Raw genomic sequence first — 13,668 nt, forward strand, 5'->3', positions numbered from 1 at the left:
ATTTTAAACCATCTGCTGAACCTACAGCCTTTTTCCTTCTCTCCACTTGAAAGAAGTTGATCAAGAAAACACCAGCTGGAGGTTTTTTCTCCTCTCACATAGTCAGACAGTAGGTACTGTGCTACTGCTGTCAGGGAAATTGTGTCTAACTTATCCTAATCATAATTAGGAGAAATTTCCCACCTGTTTCTCCCCAGTTCAAAAGTATTTTCAATAGTTGAAGGGCATACCTCTGCAGGTAAAGGCTCCTTTCTCGTGACAGCATGATACCCCGCACATATATGGGGTTCTCCCCAAAGCATATTCCAGCCTTGACAATGGGAGTGCAGCCCTACAGACCCAGGCACTCCCAAAAGCATCCTGTTCACCATCCCTTCATTACCACTGCTTAACACCACGGCACAAGTAAGAAACAGCTCTGCTGCATCCACACAAATTCCTTCATCACAGCCTCCTCCAACCGGTGTGCCTAATCAGCCGCCGAGCATGTCAAACCACTGCTGTTCAGCTCATCTGCTGATGACATGAGACACATCTGGGCAATGGAACAAAGAGAATATTCTAAAATGATTATGCTAAGATGAGAATTAATATTCATCCCCCAAAAGGTGCAACTGCCAGCCCAGAACAGTAAATAAAATCGACTACGCTACAGTGCCAAAGTCTTGGGGACCAGGTTCTCCTAAATCCATTGAAAGCAAATTTCATTTACTGAGGATGAGGCCATTGAGACAGATACTCAGGTAAAACAAATAAATTTAAGTATAATTGCATTTTTTTCAGTATCACGTGCATTGCAGAGTGGATACATTTTGTGGGAATCCAACAAATGATATTTTAATGTACATACATAATTTATTGAGCAAGCAGTAGACTTGCCTGAATGAATGTCAGCCATTGAAGATCCAACATGGTGTATTTTCATGCTTATTACTTGGTACAATAGCAAAGAAGGAAGCATTTAACATATTTATGAACTTGAAACATCTCCCAAGTTCCACAGTGCAAGACTACCACAAATGTTATCACATTCTTCTTCTACGGTCACAATAAGAAATAAGTTAAGCACTTGCTATGTATTTTCAACCTAAAAATAGTTGAAATAGTTACAGACTGCCACCTCTATTACTCTTTGACAATTCTTGCAGTACTGTGAAATACAGCTAGAGAACATAATCTACCTTTGTATCTTGCCCATAATTCCCATTTATCTTACATAAAGTGAATGAGATTCAGTATCTAACTAATTTCTGCAGATTTTGCTTAAAATTATAACTACTGGATTTTGAAAAATCTAGTGGTTCCAGCTCCAAAAAAAAAAAAGGTTTTAATAATATGTCTATCATAAAGCAAAATTACCAGCTGTCTGTTTTAAAGTAGCCATTTTTTAGGTATCCTCACTCAAAACTTTACATTGCAGATGTACCTGATGAGTGTAAGGTAATGGGAGTTCAGATTCCATGATCCTGCCCTGCCATTCTGATGAGATATTTCACTGGATGCATTAATTAGCTTCAAAAGTTTCGCATTACTGTGGTTGCTCCCCATAAGCAAGTCCTTGATTTTAGACAGCAGGAGCAGAATTCATTTCATATCAGCTTAATTGCCTCCAATTACCTACAGCCTACCTAGAATTACCTGGTGACCAGAATTAGCTGTGCTTATTTCTTTCCCCCAGCCCTAAATGCAGCTAAGACGTAGTGTTTCAAGTTCAGAGGTAGAATCTCTGTGACCGCTCTGTAAAGTTAGATTTCAGAGATGAATCACATTCCTACTTCCAGTGCTGAGAGGCCTTTGCCTCCCATTGATTTCAGGAGGAGTTGCATGTGCTTAATGTCCAAAGTGTAGTGGCCACATTTTGAGGCCAGCTCTGCACTTAGTGCCTCCCATCGCTCTCATTAGGCACCTGGAACCTGACCCGGATCACGGAGCAATCACTGCTGCTGCGCCTCGCCACGGCACCCCCTCCACCCTGCTGAGATAAAGCACCTATTCGGACCTCTTTGGCTCTGAAGATTCACTGGAGAGGAGAGCACAAGTGTTTCTGGAGAGCGAGGAAGAAGAAAATTAGTCTTTCAACAGGCTATCATTACATAAGTAGGCTAATATAATATTTTTTTTTCTCTGACAACTGATTTGTGGAAGGTAGGGGCAGCACAGTCTACAGCAGCTTAATATGTCCTAAGTCCCCACAGGTCTGCTCAAGGCAGAAGAGAAACACAGGAGAAGCAATGCCAGAAGACACCTGGGGAAATGGTGTTCCCTTCCTCCTGTGGACTCGTGTGGAAAACCCTTAGAAAATTTTCAAACTGATTTGCTTTCTGTTTTCCTCATTGTTCAATGATAATAAAAAAAGAATGGCAAAGACAAAAAGCCTTTAAAGGACTGAGGCTTGGAGCTTTATTTTCATTTCCTAGGCTAGTGAAACCACCCACTAGCTTATATAGCCCTTAGGCATCCCCTTCCTGAATTTATCCTCACAGGACACCATTGCTTACAGTGTTTGTATTCTATATAGGTTCTTATACTGCCCTCGTCACCGTAGTAGCTGGGTGCCTTCAGGTGGTGCATTATGCAATGTGACTAACATCTGTGACAGCCAAAGCAGGAGGCAAAAACAGTTAAGGCCCCAGTAGCTTTCCCCCTGTACAGCATTTCACTTTCCAACACAATAACTTTCTCTCTGTGAATACACATCTAAATTGTGGTCACATTCGTAGCAGATCAGCAACGTTTTGTTCCCTCTGAAGCTGAATTTCTCACTTTAATATGGCAGTGTGGGAATCATTCTCCTTTACTTCATTCACTGAAATGCCAAAGGCTGAATATTATTCTTCAATTATATTTATTTTAAGAATATCAGTGACCACAGAAAGAAAGAATAAGAAGAAGAAGAAGAAAGAAAGAAAGAAAGGAATAAAGAATATCAGTGACCACAAAAACATGGTAGGCATGGTAGCCTGGACTGGAGATGCAAGACACAGCTTCAAAAAGGTCTGTGTAAGACACACCATTTGGCACTACCTGCAGTGTGAGAGGAAATTTTTCAGCACTAGATTCAGCCTTACAAGCCTTGGGGTGGAGGTTAAAGGGGCACCATGTTCCTCAGGAGTGACAACTGAATATCTCATTGCAGGAGAACTCGCATCTGGGAACAATATGCCTGCAAATCTTTTAAACGCATGCAATTGCTTTGCCAGAGCGATTGATATGTTGTGGGAGGAACATTGCAGGGCAGGTGGTTGCTGTGAGATGACCCCACACTTGGGACCAAAAGTGAGACATGAGGTCAAAGGTCAAGTGTGACTTTGTTAGAAGCAGAAAATACAGTCACCTCTGCACTGCTGCCCACCCTGCAGCACGCAGTGCTCCTGAATGCCACACAGGTTGCAGGACCCCTGTTTACTGGCACAAAACAAAGCAATTACATTTGCTATTATTTTTCTAATTGCATAAAATGCAATGTGGAGATGCATTAAATTCTATATGCAAATATAAAACAATATCCTTCTTTGCTGTCTTAGGCGTGCTAGTTCACTGGAACAATGAGAAGGGTAAAATAAAAACAAACAGAAAATTATGTTAAATAAATAATTACAAAATTAAACATCTCTTGCATCATTCTAGGCAGGTATTGGCCCACAGATTACCACTTCAAAGTGCTGGAATCCATAAAGTTAGAGGGTTTTGAGAAACCCTCACTTCAAGAAACGCTAAGGGAAAGTTTAGAATTTGGAGTGAAGGGAGAGAGCAGAGGATTGTTTTCTTGGAATTTGTGGGTTCCTTCCCAGGTGCCAGACACCACACATTTAGAAGCTGCCTACATAATAATTGACCTGCCATAACAGATAATGTAGGGAATGCTGTAGAGAAAACTGAAAAGGTATATTACTGATTTAAAAATTCCTTTCCTTTCTAGTATATTTTTTCTGCTATCATTCCAGAGGATCTGAGAGTATTTCACAAATTTTATATACACATTCCAGGAAGGATTGCAAAAGCTGATTAAGAGCATATGCAGCAACAACACAATACCACAATTAGGATGGGAAATGCAGAACACTGGACTTGATCTTGCCTCAAGCAGAATGTCCAATAGCAGTGAGCACTACACAGAAAGAGGGACAGAGCACAGATGTTCAGAACAGAAGACAAGCCAAGAAAGGCTTAAAAGATCACTGGCTACAAGACATTTCATAGAAAGCACGCTGCCTTATTGCTCTGTGAGCATTATCACACAAGACAATGCAGACTCTAATTTAAATAGTCAGAGGGAAAGATCCTTAAGCTGGATGCCAGTTGGCTACAACAACAAATGTGTATCGCTGTTCTGACAACATTCACTGCGGTAAACTGTGCTGGGAAGTAATTATCACAGAGACCCTGGCACCCCAGCACAAACTGCAACTCAAAGAATCCATCAATATCCTTCTGGGGTGACAAAGCCAGAAGGGGAGGGTAGGAAAACTGTCACAGCCTGGCCAAGGGGACATGAGGGCAAACAGTGCCTTCCTGTGGAGATTGCCCTGCCGTGGCTGTGCTCCAAGGGCACTGCTGCAGCACCTGACCGTGTCTGCAGAGCTCTGCATGTCACTGCTGTGATGCCACTGAGTACCAGCCTACAAATACCAACTGCATTGCCTTGTAGGAGACACTGAAGATGTACATTCATGTGCCGGGCCAAAATAGTTGTATTGATGTAGGGAAGTATTTGCTAAGTGTCAAATTTGTAATTCTAAAACGAAAAATTATTTACACTAGGCTTGCCTGATGCAGTTCTGCAGGCCCCTGGACCCCAGCCTACAGGGAAGAATGAGGAGGGAAATTAATCTGGTTGCTATCACTTTTACTTCTAGTGTAACACAAAAAAAAAGAGGGTCAGATGCACAGTCACACATGCAGTTTATTTCTTTAATTGCTATCTCCATTACAGAGATAAAGTAGGATAGAATAAGTCCTCCATTACATAGGATAAAGTAATTGAGCAAGATTGTACCTATGACATGAAAGAAGTCACTGACTATGTGACCCATACTTTAATGGTGTGATACAAAGGTCAGGAGAATCAGTGGAAAATCTCCCATGATTTTAATGGCTGATACAATAATGTAAACTCAATATAATCAAGTGGTTAGAGGAATGGGCATGAACCTAGGAAGACTAGCCCACTTCCCTGCTACACATATGTTCAATCTCATGTTTAATTGCACAGTAATACTCATGATAACAAGATTTCTATTTGCTCAGTGAACACTGAAGTTGCTGCTCTCACACCAGTGTTTTAATGGTCCTTGTGGCACTTCTCTCTACAGTGCAGTCCAGGAGGATGTGGTGTCTCTCCTAAACTTTTGTGTGTGCAGCTCCACAGTGAACATTTAGGGAATGGTGCCAGATGCAAGCGTATCTGCCAATCAACTGCTTGATGGTTTTGCTTGAAGTTTGTTCCAGAAATGGAACTTCCTTTGGTGGCTCAAAGACAGCAGGACCTAATGCTTCACTCCAGCTAGCCCATACCTATCTCTACTATAAAAGCTGCTCCAGTGAATGAGCATGACACTCATCCCTTGAAAACTTTGTCCAAGTACATACTTTGGTCATGAGTGCTATCTGAGACTCTCCAGCTGATTTCTACATCCATCTGTCAGTGTTAACAATGGTATATACTGTCCAAGGCTGTTTGGACAAACAAGTGGGAGATGCAGCCACATTTTGCAATTATGCCCTTATTGGAAAAAATAATTTTTGTTATTTCATTCTTTGTCTTTGCCTTGTACCATGATATTCATCTCTAAGTGAAGATGTCCTGACACCAACTGGATTGTAAATGTGGGTGCAAATACAATTTTGTGCCATATTGTGTCACTCTCCTGCTTTTAGTTTTTCTGTACATGAGTCACTGTAATGTACTGTGCAGAAGCTGCGATGCATGGCAGGTATCAAGGCTGGCATATCAGCCTACATGTGCCAGATGATGGTGTACTTCTCCCACCTATGCTTTTGTTACAGGATTTCTGGGTTAAGGAAGCAGGCAGGATAAACACTGAGCAGTCAGTCAGAATACATTCGAAGGTATGCAGGACAAGCCCTGGGATTTATTTTATGTGCTTCAGATGCCATTTTAAACTGGCTTCTTTCCCTACTCAGTGTCTCTGTAACATGTAGATAATTCTCCCCTCCAGACCCTTACACCTTTTTGGTTAGCTCAGAGAGCAGTGTTGATCTTTCCCACCTGGACTGCAGCTATCACGCAGTGCCTGTCATTCTCATACAGATCAAAAAGGATTTTGCAGGCTGCTGCCCTTGATCTGTGCCTTATATGTCAGTGTTAAATGCTTCAGCTGAGAGATGCCTGCTTAAAATACATCCTTACCATCAAACCAAAAGGTCCTGAGGCATGTGGAGCACTGCTTAGTAATGCCTCCGAGAGGAAATCCTGGCCACCATGGCATCAGCAAGGCTTCCTGCAGCACCTGGCATTTTTGATGGAGATCATCCATCCAAGTAGTGACCTAATGCAACCCTGTATAACTCTTGAGCCCATGAGATAGCAGTGTATGAGCACATGTTAGGGTTTCCTTTTCCGAAGGCAATTCGATGTGGTTAACAAATTCTGCACTCCAGGTACTCTTCATCCTACAGCTGCAACTGCTAGCACTTTTATAAAGCTGTCTTAATTACCAGTGACCCTGTGCTCTTCAAATGCATCAGCAGTACCAGGGATGATTCAGGATAACAGGGTCACAAGCAATGGGAAAGAGTGCCTGATCCATGCCCCACTTACATACATCTCTAGCTCATAGGCTATCTGCCCTAGATTAAAAAAAGTCTTCATGCCAAGAACTCTGTTTCAGTAGAATTTAAAAGGACTTGGGTTCCAGCCCTCTTTTATTAAAGTGTTGGTAGGATCAAATCTGTATAAGATACAAGCACTAGGACAGAACATGTTAAATAAATGATTTGTGGGTGTAGAAGTTGGTAAATTTGAGTCTACTGGAGAAAAAGGATTTTCACCCTCAGCCTAAAGTCAACTATTGCCTCTAAATTAACTTTTAACATTTGATATGAATTGTAAAAACGTTTATGATTTCATGCCAAAAGATGATACAGACAGCTGAGAAGAATTGCAAGTTGACATGATAAGAACCCAATGCCCAAATCTACTGTTGCTAAAAGTCACCCTAAGGAAGCAACAAGCTCTAGAAAATTCTTCCCATCACTGAGGATTTTTGCACAATGGCAATGCTTTTGGGGAGTCAAGGGTATAGCTGCCTAGGAAAATGTTTGTCTCTCCTCATCCCCTCCACCACCAGCACTGCCCTGATCAGCAAACACAAGGAGGAGTTATTACATGCTACTTTCATTGCAGTGAAATAATATAAATTATTTAAATCATTTAGAAATGAGAAATTACAAAGTAGCCTCAAGTGCATGCTTAGGTGCTTTGATGAATAAAAGCTCTCATACAACATGTAAAACAATCAAAATACTCCACTCCAAAACCAAGATGTTTATAAAAAGACATCTATCATGTTGCTCCAAGAGCTAATCTCACATCCTCCTCTGTCCTTACAACTGTGTCCTAATATTATGTTATGGTAAAGTATTCTTTTTAAATAAATTATGGGAAAATAATTCAGTCTTGAATGTTCTATTATTTGTAAATCTAAATGCTTATATCTTTTGCTCAAAAACACAAATAATCCTCAGCATGCCTCTCTTTAGTGTGGCATAATATTAAGTCAAAAAGAGACAGCTCTCCTTCTCTAACTGAAGGAAATTCATACTGGAAGATCTTACTGGTGTGATTGTTGTGATTCTGCAGCCAATCACACAAAATTCATCAACATGGAAACACCAAAGACCTCAGTCCTGCCAAAACTTTAGGAAATGTTTGTTCAGCTAAGCTGCCATAAGCACTTATATAAATCAGTGGAAATAAGCACATCCAGAAAAACTTAAAAATTTTTTGAGAAATTCTGTTCTTTGTCAAGATTTTATTTTCCCCCAGTTTCTCTGGATTGCTCAAAACTAAGAGAAAGGAAGAATTAAAAACTAGCTGTAAAACCACCAAAACATGAAAACAGAGGGGAAGACCAGATATATATAGTACCTTATGTAATCAGTTCATTTTTGTAACTCTTGCTCAGAAGCACCAACATTTCAAATACAGTTTGTTCCTGTACTTTCTTACACCTCAATTGCTGTTTATATTTAAAGTTATTTAGCATTCTCTCCAAGCACTGAGGGTTTCTGATGACATCACCAAGTACACTAATAACACCAGAACCAACTAATTGTTTTGATAAGAACATGGTCCTCTCCAAGGCTTTCTGCCAATCTCTCATTTCTTCACCCAGTGTGACAATCCAATTTTTTTTTTTATTTGTAGTCCCTTACTTGTAACTGGGTGTTATTTTCTCCACAACTATGTCTCTCCTCTCTATTTGCCCATATTGCTCCTAGGTCAACCAGACCTGTGTATTAAAAATGCAGATAGATAAAACATAAGTGTCCATAAAGGAAAAAACCTATTTTGTTAATAGACCAATGTGTTCTCTTGTATGTAAGTAATCCTCTAAACAATGGAAAGATAGACCAGATAAAGCACTAGAGAAGTGTTTCTGATGCTAATATTAAACTAGTAACTCTTTTTTGTTCCAATTTAAAATAGAAGTAGTGCCTAACCAACACATTCTTTTCTCTTGAGAAAGTCTGAATACATACCAATGGAAGAGACATGGTGGCCAAAGTCTGAGACATCAAAGGATGTTCCTCAGAGCCCTGCCACCTTTGCCACATTCCCAAAGCACCCACAAACAAGGCAAGGAAAACACAACAGAAGCAGGCAAACCTTGTGTGTGTTCATCTACAGAACATCAAATCCCATCTGACTCCTGCAACACCATCAAAACAATGAAAATGGAGAGCCATCTAGAATAATGACTGCTAGAAAAGCCCTGAAATGTGCTAATCAGACTCACCTACCTGCCTGTTGTTCACTTAAATCTACTTTGAAAAATACCACGAGCATGGGCACTTTATAAACTTTCATTCTGTCCTAGTAGCAGGCCTAGAAATCTTTCCACAGCAGCCAAATTCTCCGCCAGGTGAATCTCCCGTGGGGGAGGTTCCACGCCCCGCCTCACCCACCTCTAGGGGAGGCCCAGGAACGCGAGAGGGGCGCGCAGAGCTGCGCCCCGGGCAGAGCGCAGCGGGGACAGGAGGGCAGCGCTCTGCTGCGGCACCCCCGAGCCATTCTGGGCTTCTCGCAGTGCCGGGAGCCGCCCCCTCCCCATTGAACCCTTGGCCATGGGGAGCCGAGAGCCCCGGCCGGGGCCCCGCTCCGCGTCCGGCCGCTCCTGCGCGCTGCCAGCGCCACCGCCGGGGCCGCCCGCGCTCGCACAGCGAGGGAACGTGGATTTGTTCTCTCTGTTCTATGTGCAATTATCTTAAACTTTCTGGTCATCCCCGAGCCGCACTTTCCCCGCAAAGGCACGCACATGGAGCAGAGGGATCCATCCCCAGGGAAGGAGATGCGTCACTGCGGAACGTTCAGCGTTAGCGCCTCGGTCGAAAACGCGGTTTGGGTCCTTCTGCTTCATTCCCCCCTCCCCTCCAAAATCTGGTTTGATTTTGCTCTCCCCTCGTCTAGCTTCTCACCCATTAAAAAAATAGAAAAGCATTACTTTTTCAGCTTTGCATTCTCCAGACAGATTTGGCTCGCTCCAAAGCCTCCGTGATTAAACACGCAGTAAATAGTAGTCAGACCAAAAGTCTCTAAGCCTGTGACTTTTTTTGGTGCCAATAAATCCCAGTGCACCTTCTCTTCAGCTGCCTTCAATTTCCTTGACTCTCTTAAGGCTGTCATGTACATCTGGACCTGGCTCCCACTTCCATTGCAGTATTTTCATTCTCTTTTAGATTCCTCTCTGAAAAGCTGCAGACCATTAAATCTACATGTTTTCTGAAATCTTTAGAGCAATTTAAGGATTTGATAACTTTTTTTTTCCCCCTTTGGAAATCTCCAGCCTGAAAAAAATGCCTTAAAAATGACTAAAATATTGATGTTTAAATTTTAATTTCTTGTCAAAGGGAAAAACTCAAAAAATAAGAATGTTGTAATGCAGTTTTAACTTGGGGGGAGGGGGTGGGAATCCTTTTTCTTGAGACATATAAGCCAACGTGACCCTAAAACGCTGAGTGCTGTCATTACTATTCTGCAATACAGAAGTGAAAAAACCTTATCTGATGATATGGAAACAGCAAATCCCCAGCCTGTGTAATGTAATTTGGGTTTTTTTGGTATCTTTTTGTTTGAGCAGAAGATCTCTGCCACAATGTGTCCAGTACATCTGTGTTTTCTCTCATTTGAGCCAGAAGCACCATGGGGCACACACAGTCTTTCTTGACATATTTTTCTAAGCAAGTAAGTATTTGATTTTTTTTTTCCTGTGGTTCAGAATACAAAGAAGAGTGACATGGCAGAATCTGGTGATTTATCACAGAGGAATTTAGAGGTAGCAAGTAATAAAATTTTATTAAATGGAGACAAGCAGGGGAGCATACGTGTGCAGTTAGAAGTCACTCTTTTTTCCTGCTCACCAGATCATCACTCTACACAGCCGCTGGGAGAATGAAAGCTTTTGAAATAAACAAAGTGCTGCTGTCAAAAGCAGAATAGTCTAAAGTGCAGAAATTAGAAGAGTAAATGGATCTGGAATTACTATGGGGATAGGAAGGAGACAAAATGCATATCTACCAGCATTTGGGGTCTAGCCAGACGAGCAGTTAGCAGCAGCTTTGCCAGGGACAGGGATTGCTGTCCACTGTTCTTTGCTGCCCCTACCAATCTGCTGGCAGAGCGCGTTACCCAAGCACTCCCCAGCTTACTCCACTTCCAAGGAGGCCAGGTTAGTTCAGATAAACAGTAAAATTTGCTAATCTAGTGCATTTTGAAAAAATAGGTTAGAGAGGAATCTTGTATGAGCAGCGCTAGTAGCAGAGCCGAAGGGATTTGGGATTCCTGATAACCACCCAGAGACAGGCTGTGGTCACTAATACCTTCCACCAGCACAGCTGAAGCTGGAAGGACACATCTGTTCACCTCCTGAAGAGGACTAGATTTCTGGTCTGCTAATCTCATTTTCCACTACATATTCAGTCAAAATAGCCCCTCAATGGCTGGAGATTCCTCTGTTCCTTCAGCAGTTTTAATTTGGCAAAAGTAAATGAAGAGAAAAGTGAATGTTGGTATTTGGTGCCTGATCCAAACAGGGTGTATAAACAGCATAAAAGCACATAGCCCTGCTATATCTCATCCTTTTCTGCTCTTAATACTCTGAGTTCTTAAATCAGGCAGCTCCATGCAGCTTTAATTTAGTGAAGGGCCAAGCAGCTATGAATTAAGGAGCCATAGGGCTGAGCTTCCAGCAATCTGTTCTCTCCCAAATGTCCAATTAGAAGAGATAACACATTCAGAGATAAATTCCTGGCAAGAGCTGAGGATGAGATTTTGCTTGTATCAACAATGTGGTCAACACTTTGAGAATGATATATGAAAATAATGTAAGACAAAGATCTGAAATGTTTAAACAAGAGATCAGTTATGGGCCTCTCAGAGGTGGTAAAGGTAAATTATTAAAGAATTTATAATTACATTCATGCCTAATTATTAATAAACAAGGATAGCTAACAGATGCTGCAGCAGATTTACATTTCCTAAGGAAACAAGAAGAATTATGTAAGAAAATCAGGATCAGCAAAACTATTAGGTCAGGAAGCTGAAATGCCTGTACATGACAAAACAGCTTCTGTCAAAACTATTCAGGAGGAAGGAGGAAGCAGTAAAAAAAAAAAAAAAAGAGAAGAAGAGAGAGGAAGAGAGAGAGATTCCTTCTCAAACCTTGGAGGCACTAATAGATTGAGGAAAGCTGACACAACACCTATGGTGAGACTGTTTCAACAAATTGAAAATGGGGATCAGATGCAAACCAGAATGTTTAATTCTTACTGATGCCATTCAAGTGACTTCACCACATGTTGAACATGAAAACAAATTCATATCTGTTTTCTTAAAGATATGAATGAATACGCCAGATCACTATGGTGAAAACTTCAGCAGAGAAATATAAAATGTATTGCTTAGAAAAATTAATGCCAAAGCACAGAAGAGAAATTGTGATGAGTAAACTGGACAGAAAGCTTGGAAGAAGTAGCAGTGGGTCAGCAGGAGAAATTCTACCCCAGTTGACTTAAGATCTATGGAGATCCCAATACAATGCTCAGCACTAGACTGTATGATTTGCAAATAGTGTGATAGAAACTACTGAAGAGAGAAAGAATTTGCTTTGATTGTTAAGAAAATAGATATTTGTAAATGGAGGGAATAATCATGAAAATCTGTTTTGAAAGATTATTTCTTGTTTATTTATGACCTAGAAAAAACCCTGAAGAAATTACTGAAGTTTTCACAGAAACAGCTAATGAGGAGTTTGACAGATAAAGGTGTAAAGTGATAAAATAAACTTGTATGAAATGGAAAATAAAACCTAGCAATTAATTGCTGGAAACAGAGCATTTAAAGTTGGCAGTGGCAACATTAAAGATAAACACTTATTTAACATGAAACTATCAAATGTAAAAAAAATAAATACAACTGAACTTCAAGTTCAGAGTTTTTATTCTAATAAAGAAAAACATAAAACACTCAAATACTCTTCAGCAGAGCCAGGGTAGCCTGACAAAAATGGCGCATTAATGTTACTGTGCAGTGTTCAGGAAGACAAGCCCAGCAGCAGTACCTGCCCTTGCTTAAACAAATGTATTACAAGGCTGCATTTACATGAACACAATTTGGAATTGGAATTCCAAAAATAAGATCACTGAAGCCACTTTTTTCATCAATAAGATCACTGAAGTTCCTTGGCAGAGACTGGCCAGGGCAGGAGCAATGAAAGGCACTGGGTATTGCCAGGTTTTAAGCATGGTTCTACCACACAGATGGTATCACATCCTTCATATCCTCTGAGTACAGTGTAATGACTTTTCACAAGACTACATTTAAAACTTATCCCAGAAGTCTTTGAAGATAATTCCTATTAAGTTTTCATCTGATTTAAATACCTCCATTGATCAGATACTGTTTGCTACTCAAAGGTTCAAAAAATTTCCTACTAAGGTATTTTCTCCTTTTAAGTAAGGAAAAAATCACAATAGGCTTACAGTCAGTGAAAAGCAGTATTGTCATTCCTTATGTATTAAATACTTGTAGAAAAGATTTTCCTCTCAGTATAGAAACAAGTCTGTACATTTAACATTGATGAAAACTCTTCATCTCAATGGGAACAGTTTGATTTAGGACACAGAATATTTTCCATCCCCTAGAATCCATTCAGACCACTTCTTCTGCCATTGCATGCCAATAACGTATGTCCAACCACAAGATAAAAATCATCCAGTCTCCCATTTGAAAATCTGGAGTCCCACTTCTTCATTTACACCCAAAAATATCCTGCCTGCTGTTTCCTCCCCATCCTTTTGGCAATCGCCATTATTACATGCATGGAAAAACATTATTAGGAAAGTCTAACGGATTTTAATTGTTTGCATTGCAAATGTTTCTCCCTGGTGGAAAAAAACTCTAATCATATTGTCTCATTGCTCATTCTT

Source organism: Molothrus ater, chromosome 10 (genome assembly GCF_012460135.2).
Source record: "Molothrus ater isolate BHLD 08-10-18 breed brown headed cowbird chromosome 10, BPBGC_Mater_1.1, whole genome shotgun sequence".
NCBI classification, from domain to species: Eukaryota; Metazoa; Chordata; class Aves; order Passeriformes; family Icteridae; genus Molothrus; species Molothrus ater.